Raw genomic sequence first — 7,893 nt, 5'->3', positions numbered from 1 at the left:
CAATGTAAGTTTCATATTCATCCAGCAGCCTCCTTTAAAGTATTGCATCCAATATGCTAACAGTATAATTATCTGAAAGACAATTATAATTTAGCAGCAAAATGAGAAATGTACTATAATTCCACCCAACACATAGACAAATTTTATAACTACCAACTAATTATTAGCGTGGGCTGTAAAATGACAGTTCACCAATGCTGACAACATTTCTCTACTTGAAACATTTTAGCATTGCAACATTTCAGCCTTTAATCTTCTGTCATTACTTGAGTTTTCAATGAGGTGCCTTTTATTCATAGTCAACCTGTATCTCACTAAAAGGAGGCAGCAGTAACCCTAAAAGATTTTTTCACTTTCCTTACAAAGAGTGCAATCCTATACATATCTACCACACACCACAATAATCTGCCAAATTCCCACCCTCACCAGTACTATTACCAAAATTAAACCAAATAGAATTCAATGGGATTTACTCCCAGGCAAGATGGCAGCCTTAAACACTTTAAGCCACTGCTTAGAAGTTGGCTCACAATTCCTCAGAGTAAATGCATTACCGCAACTTGGGAAATATTTTGTGGATCAGCAGCGGGTGCAGTGGATCCGTTGTTTTTCCCCATAAATGCATACTATTATCAAGCATCTTTGTGTGGCCAACACTCTCCCCATACAGATACATTTCCACCATAAAACTGTTGAATCGTATCCCATCTACAGTGGTACCTCGGGTTAAGAACTTAATTAGTTCTGGAGGTCCATTCTTAACCTGAAACTGTTCTTAACCTGAGGTACCACTTTAGCTAATGGGGCCTCCTCCTGCTGCTGTGCCACCAGAGCACGATTTCGGTTCTCATCCTGAAGCAAAGTTCTTAACCCAAGGTACTATTTCTGGGTTAGCGGAGTCTGTAACCTGAAGCGTCTGTAACCTGAGGTACCACTGTATAGTGAGTGATACAGTGGATTTAGGGGAGCCAAATAACTCTTGAAAGGTATAAAGGGAAGTTGTGAAAAATATTGTATAAACTAATATCACCAGCATATTTAGGCAGATAAGAATGATGGGTTTAGAAGGTAACTTATATTTCAGTTCTCAGCCTCAGTTCACTATTTTTAAATTGGAAATAATAATAGTAATCACTACATTATAGGCATATCAGAGGGATGAAATGCTAACTGTATGTATACAGTATTAATTCTATCAATGTTTAATTTTTTTTAATGATAATTTTTTCTAAGTTTTTAGCATTTCTTGTTTTTATCTGTAAGCTGCCTTGAGTCCAGTCAAACAAAAGGCAATGTAATAATAATAATAATAATAATAATAATAATAATAATAATAATAATATTCTCAGAATATAAAGCACTGCATAGATTTTTATCTCCCCCCTCAGAAGAGTTCAGGCTGGTCTCAGTAGAGAAACAGAAAATATTAACACCTTCCACAAGCTGATTGTGTGACTTACCTGCTAGTTTGGTATTATTTCTGTATTTCTGTGTTGTTGTATCGGTCGATTTTAAAACTACACGCACCTCTACAAGGGTGCTTATTAAAAGATCCCAACTACTCATTGTTAGTAAGAATCTGGAATCTGCCCCTTCTCTTCCTCCACATTGGCCAAAGCGATGCAAAGCCCTGAGGCAACTTCCAGGCCCATTCTCTCTGGGATACACTGATTATTGTTTTCTTTGCGTTGCTGAACATTTGGGCTTTTGCAAAGGGGCAGGAGGAGGCCCCTCTTAGAACAACATTCACTACCCTTCCACCATGCCCCACACCTAAGAAAACAAAATGTGGGAAATAATTTAGAAAGCATCTTGGCAAGGGTTCTGGTTCAGACAAAAATAACAGCAGGAATGACATTTAATTGTTCTTCTCCCCTCCTCTTCCTGCCTTTTTTGCATGTGTGGGGTTGTTGTTCTTGTTTGTATTGAAAATGCTACTTAACACATTCTGATATGTGCTAATGAGGGAGCAGGAGAAGAAAGAGGCAACGGAGTTGTCTGCAGAAAAGAAGGCTGTGCAAGATGCAGAAAATGAACAAAGGGGAACCTGCAAAGGGAAGCCTTAAAAATAAACAAAACACAGCAATATTGGGTTTGGCATCAAAGGATATGAGCTGCTGGAAGAGAAAATGGCAGATTTTCAAGTCTCTTTTTTTAAAAAAAGTGCCGCACTTTTTAACAACAACAACAAAAGAGGTGCAGGTACTGCCTACCCATGAGAACCTCCTGAAAAAAAGCACTGCCATTAAACACAAAATGTCTCTTGGACTCGTCATTAACACACTTACTTGAGAGTAAGCAACATTAAGATCTGTGGCTACTGCAGATTTCACCGCAAAATTCCTTGCGTCAAATGGGCATCCAGTTTCAATGAACTGGAATTATCAGGGGAAGTTGCTTCCCCTTTTTTCTTAACCTGTAAATTTACACAGGTAAAAGTTAATAGGTACTCATAATCCCCACTCATTTTCATGGGAAAATTAAATCATCTCACCCATTAATAGCAATGGGATTTAATGGTGCTTCAGTTTGGACAGATTAGATAGAAAAGTTGCCAGCATATTCACACATTTGGCAAAGGTATTAACTGACAAGAAAAGATGTGTTACCTATTGTCAGATACTGACTTTCTGGGGGTCTCTGTTCATTGGCTCCTGCAAGGAGTCCTCCATAAGTGCTTCCAAAGTTAGCTATCAATGGTTATGATAACGCCCTTATTTCATAGCTTTATTATTTACTTTATAGTTATTTTATCCTTCGTTGTATTGCTTCTTTATCCTTGATTCTGCCTTTTATTTGCTGTGTTTCATATACATAATATTTGCAATATTTCTACTTGCAAATTAGATTTCTTGAGTTCATCTGAAATTTCGCTGTGGCTTTCTTTTGCTACGAACAATCAAAATTTGACCTGACCTGACCTGAATTGAGCTACATTAACTGGACCAATTTACTCCGGATTTCCACTGACAAAACGGAACCAGCACCAGCTTGGTCCATTGTACATAGTTCTCAAACTTAGGAAAGTAGGCTTCTTGCTTGTCTGCTTCACCAAGCCTAGGGGAGTTGAGAGAAGCTGCCAATTTATGTATTAAAAATGTCTTTTTTCCTTGCCACTCTTCGTATGATTAACACAAAATAAAAATTATCAGTTATAACTGATAATAACATTATTTTTTCTAGGTCCACTAGCACATCTGAAAACAAACAAACAAACAGACCTAGTTTTAAAACAGAAAGAGAGTCATGTAGGACATAATTTTTTATTCTGAAATGATCTCTGGCCACAACAATAAATGTAACAAACATTCACTAAAACAGTCTTAACTCCTGTCATCAGCTATACAATACGTAAGTATTATAAAACTGGCCACTAGAATTAAAATCCACTACAACATATTTAATGTGAAGTGGCTGTTGACAGCAGCAGCATCTCACACAAATTTTTACATACATATATACACAATCCACATTCAGTCATTTTTTTTCACATGTTTTCAGTACACACAGTTGCAGCATATTACAGTCACGTGTCTAAGTTGTTGCTCTTTATTTTTCAAGAAAAAGAAATCCAATGTACACCTTAGACAGAATTGTAGCAGTTGAGCTGAGTAAATACGATGACTTTTTTCATATTACTTTGTATTTTGTAGCACAGATGTACAAGCCCCCTAGAAACAATGTTAATTCACAAATGCTTTCTTTATTTCAATGCTACTGTAGCATCTCAAGTGGGCAATGCAAAAATATTTACTTACATAAAAATCTTTCTTAAAACGGATTTATGTTTACCAGATACCTCTGTTTGGAAAACCAAAGATTTTTATGAAAAATAGACAGAATCGAAGAACTCCGACATGTGCCTAAAGATTATAACACAGCCCGTTGCTACTTTAATAAACACAACCCTCCCACAATTGTTGCTGTCCAGCCTCCATTCATTTCAATGGCACTTCCACACGGTTTCACACAAGTCCCATTCTAATAAATGGAGGCTGCCTGATGGTAGCCATGAAGCGCCATTTAAAAAAGAAAAAAACATTCCTAAGGAGTCCTTCATGACCCCAAACCACCCAGCAAGGTAAAAGGGGCATTAAAATGCCTTGCACCCAAATTGTAAAAACCCCTGGCCACGTTTATTGGAGCCAGGCACGTAGAAAAGGAATGCACTTTGGTTCATACCAAATGCCCTGGGATTAATTCTCACTATAAAATGAAACAGTTTGAGGTAATTTTTTTTTCCTTTTTACAAATACAGTTGATTCTGCCTAGTGCTGTCATAACAAAACAAAGAAAAACATAGTTCTTAAAAGAAAAGAAACCAGTCTGATGTTAAGGTTACCACTAACTACTACGAGGTGCCATCTTTAACCCTTGAAAGAGCATGAAAATTCCTACAAGAGAGTATTCTGTTCCATCACTAAGTAGTAGGATTGCCTTATGATCTATATTAAGGCTTTGAAAACACAGGGCAAAATCAGCCAGAAACTTCTCCCGCTCATGTCCAATGGATATAACCAAGGGTCGCCCCAAAAAGGACCCTGGAGTGCTCTTGCAGAACTGCCCTTCATTTCACCGGGGCGTATGCAACGGCAGGAGAGGCTCCTAGTGGATTATGCTCATGGAAACGTATTTAAGACAGGTACCGTGCTTTTTAAAAAAATAAGATTTCAACCTTACTACATAGTACAGCGTTCAAAGGGTTAAAGAGACAATGTTGCATGCTTCACAACATGGTGTTGTTCGTAACAAAAGGCACATTGTTAACATCAAGGGCACAATTTCAACCCTCTACATATCTTGCACTCCTCTCGCTCCCCCAGCTCATCCTCCCGGTTGCATCGACACACTGGAGAAGGGATCGGCCAGCACTCCAGCGGCGCAAGAGCCGGCTGAAATGAGACTGCAGCCAAACACAAGACAACACCGTGCTATTTCTACTTTTGCAAAGGAGCTCAGATGTCCCCAGACAATGGCAACATGTGAGGCTAAGCAATGTTTCCAAGCCAACAACTATCAGCCCCAACTAATTAGAGCCCTTAGACACAAAACCGTGTCAAAGCAAGAGGCAGCATCCTTTTAAATGTTTTTTTTTCTCCCCTTCCCTTTCCTCCTTTTCCTTCCCTATTCCAATTATAAACACGCTACAGTAAAAAGAAGCCAAGTTACTGAAAATTGTCAGATGGCTGCCTCTTTTTTTCTTTTTTTGTAACATATACAGGAGTTTTTGTTACGTTAGCATTGCTCTGCACACTGTTTTTGGCCTAAAAGTTTCTGGTAGCATCTATGAATATGATCAGCCACAATGCACTACAGTGGTACCTCGGGTTAAGTACTTAATTCGTTCCGGAGGTCCGTTCTTAACCTGAAACTGTTCTTAACCTGAAGCACCACTTTAGCTAATGGGGTCTCCTGCTGCCGCCATGCCGCCAGAGCACGATTCCTGTTCTCATCCTGAAGCAAAGTTCTTAACCCGAGGTAATATTTCTGGGTTAGTGGAGTTTATAACCTGAAGCGTATGTAACCCAAGGTACCACTGTATTGGCATTTAAAATCTGGTCATTTGAAGAAGAAAAAAGATAAAATTAAGGGTTTTAGCTCACGAATCATTCGTGATTATTACGTATCTTCCCCATTTATCTATGTTAACATATTCCAAGCTGTGTTAAAAATATAATGGACACGTCAATTTATTTAATCCAATGAATGGGGTTTTTTGGGGGGGAGGGAAGCAACTTCAGCTCCATGCTGTGCTTCTTGTACATACAGATGTGCTCCCTGGAATGGAAGGGATTCCTTGTTCAATTCAATGCAAAATGCCAGACTCCACATATAACCTTTGTGGTTGTGGACTGCCTTAACGTTTAAGTGAAAGGGGAATGTTGTCCTTTCAGAAGGTCCAAACCCTAGCAGCCCCAAACAGAATCAAGGTCAGTGCCATGGTGAACAAACCAATTGTCATGGGAAGCTATGGATACCGAGATCCCAAAGTCACTTTTACTGATACACTCACAGACTGCATAGCCACACAATATAGAAAGGTGTACATTTAATACTATAAATAATTTAGTGTCATTTGAGGACAAGGAGTTACATTTGCAAAAAAAAGGGGGGGAGATTAAATATTAGCCAATAACTAACATTATTAAACATTATTAATTAGCATCATCTCTTTTAGTCAAGATTTACTTATGGAAGGGGTTGGGGTTGGGTGGGTGTTCATTATTATTATTATTTTGGCAAGTAGTTTTATTATGTTTCCTGAGAATTCGTCATTGATGCCCATTAACCAAACTTTAAGTGAACGAAAAAATGCTGCTTTCGTTTTCTAAATGAATGATCTGAATTTCAAAAAAAGGAAATGGACCGGAAACTTTCTTGGCTTTCTCTGGGGACCATGCTTTAAGTAGTTATTTTAAGGACGCCTTTACAGGTATTATAATTAGATCTGTGCATATAAACAACGTTATAATGTTGAAGCTTTCTGCAATCAAACCAAATAATTCTAGCATCCACAACCCTCTCAATTTAAGCTTGAAACTCTTCAAATATCATTATCAATGCATGCGCGATAAATGCTGTTAAAACCAATGTTGTGCCTGCTTTGGAAAACTAAATTTATAATGCAGAACAAATTTTATCTGAATTATATTATGTTCAGTTGCTACTTGCCAGGGAGAAATCTTAACCTGGTGCAAGTCCTGGCTCTTGGCTCTCCTCCCCCACGAGGAGAAAGCAAGGGGTAACATAGCCTTTACAACATTTATTTTAACTTGGTACTCTCTGACCACCTGATAAAAAAAATGTATTTCTTGGACAGGAAAAATATGTGAACAGGTCCAAGGTGTCTGAAATAGACCGGGTTAACCTATCACTGCGAATAAAAATGTGAATAAACAGAAAAATCCACATATATGTCTACTCGTTCCTTCAAACTTTTCTTTAACTCTCATGGTGCAACACAAAACTGTAATTGTCTTTTAATTTTTCTCCCCATGCAAGCTTTTGGAGTATACAGGGTTACAAAGCACATCCTACACGGAGTCTGCTTTTAAAGTCATCTCACCTCTTAATTTGCTCTTTATAATTATTTTTTTAAAAAAACAATCACATGTACTTGTTTCAACAAGGCTTTTGACAAATCTGAATGTTCCTCTACGAAGGGCATGTGAAGAATAGATGCAACTCCACAGGTTACTAGAAGTCTCACAGACATCCCCTTACATATTCAAGTAGTATCTCCAGGTATCGGTGGCAGTGCTACACAATGCAACTGTTGCATGAAATACTGGTGTTACACAGGCATTTTCAGCACAAAATGCATACGATGCCAAAAAAAAGGACAAACATGCATGTGAGCACGTGTTTAAACACTCCAGTACACACATCTGGGAAACCTGACATGCATACACAGGTGTTTAAAGATGTATCCTACAACAATTGTAACACACAGCACAGCGCCAATTGTTAGATAGCATATTGCTTTTTAGAGTTACATTTTAAAAACCCAAATGAAGATTACATCAAAAGCTAAATAATGTCAGCCTCAGAAGGCTGTTTTGATCTAAAGGTACGATGGTCTGTGAGGCAAGAGGCACAACCCACCAGGATGTTCTCTTGTGCAAGCCCCATTATTAAGCTCCTGCACAGATTACAGGGGAGAATTTCCTGGCAGATTGGACCTGAAGACTAATCTGGTTAGATGAAGAAGAGCTGAAGAAGAGTTTGGATTTGATATCCCGCTTTATCACTACCCGAAGGAGTCTCAAAGCGGCTAACATTCTCCTTTCCCTTCCTCCCCCACAACAAACACGCTGTGAGGTGAGTGGGGCTGAGAGACTTCAGAGAAGTGTGACTGGCCCAAGGTCACCCAGCAGCTGCATGTGGAGGAGC

The 7,893-nt window shown here is 38.6% G+C and overlaps 1 protein-coding gene across 1 annotated transcript in view; it reads right to left on the bottom strand.

Annotated features, from left to right (window-relative positions):
• Window positions 1-3,249: 3,249 nt before the first annotated feature.
• The window catches only part of DYRK2 (dual specificity tyrosine phosphorylation regulated kinase 2), a 29,242-nt gene continuing 24,598 nt past the window's right edge, over window positions 3,250-7,893 (bottom strand). The window contains exons 4-5 of the mRNA XM_083574530.1: window positions 5,538-7,694; window positions 3,250-5,310 (exon numbers count right to left, since the gene is read on the bottom strand). The gene's annotated coding sequence lies outside the window, so the exon portion shown is untranslated. The remainder of the gene's footprint in view (window positions 5,311-5,537; window positions 7,695-7,893) is intronic.

Source organism: Podarcis filfolensis (genome assembly GCF_964270895.1).
Source record: "Podarcis filfolensis genome assembly, chromosome: 10".
In the NCBI taxonomy this organism is placed as follows: domain Eukaryota; kingdom Metazoa; phylum Chordata; class Lepidosauria; order Squamata; family Lacertidae; genus Podarcis; species Podarcis filfolensis.
The sequence above is the reverse complement of the archived record's forward strand: the minus strand, read 5'-3'. Positions and strand labels throughout refer to the sequence as shown.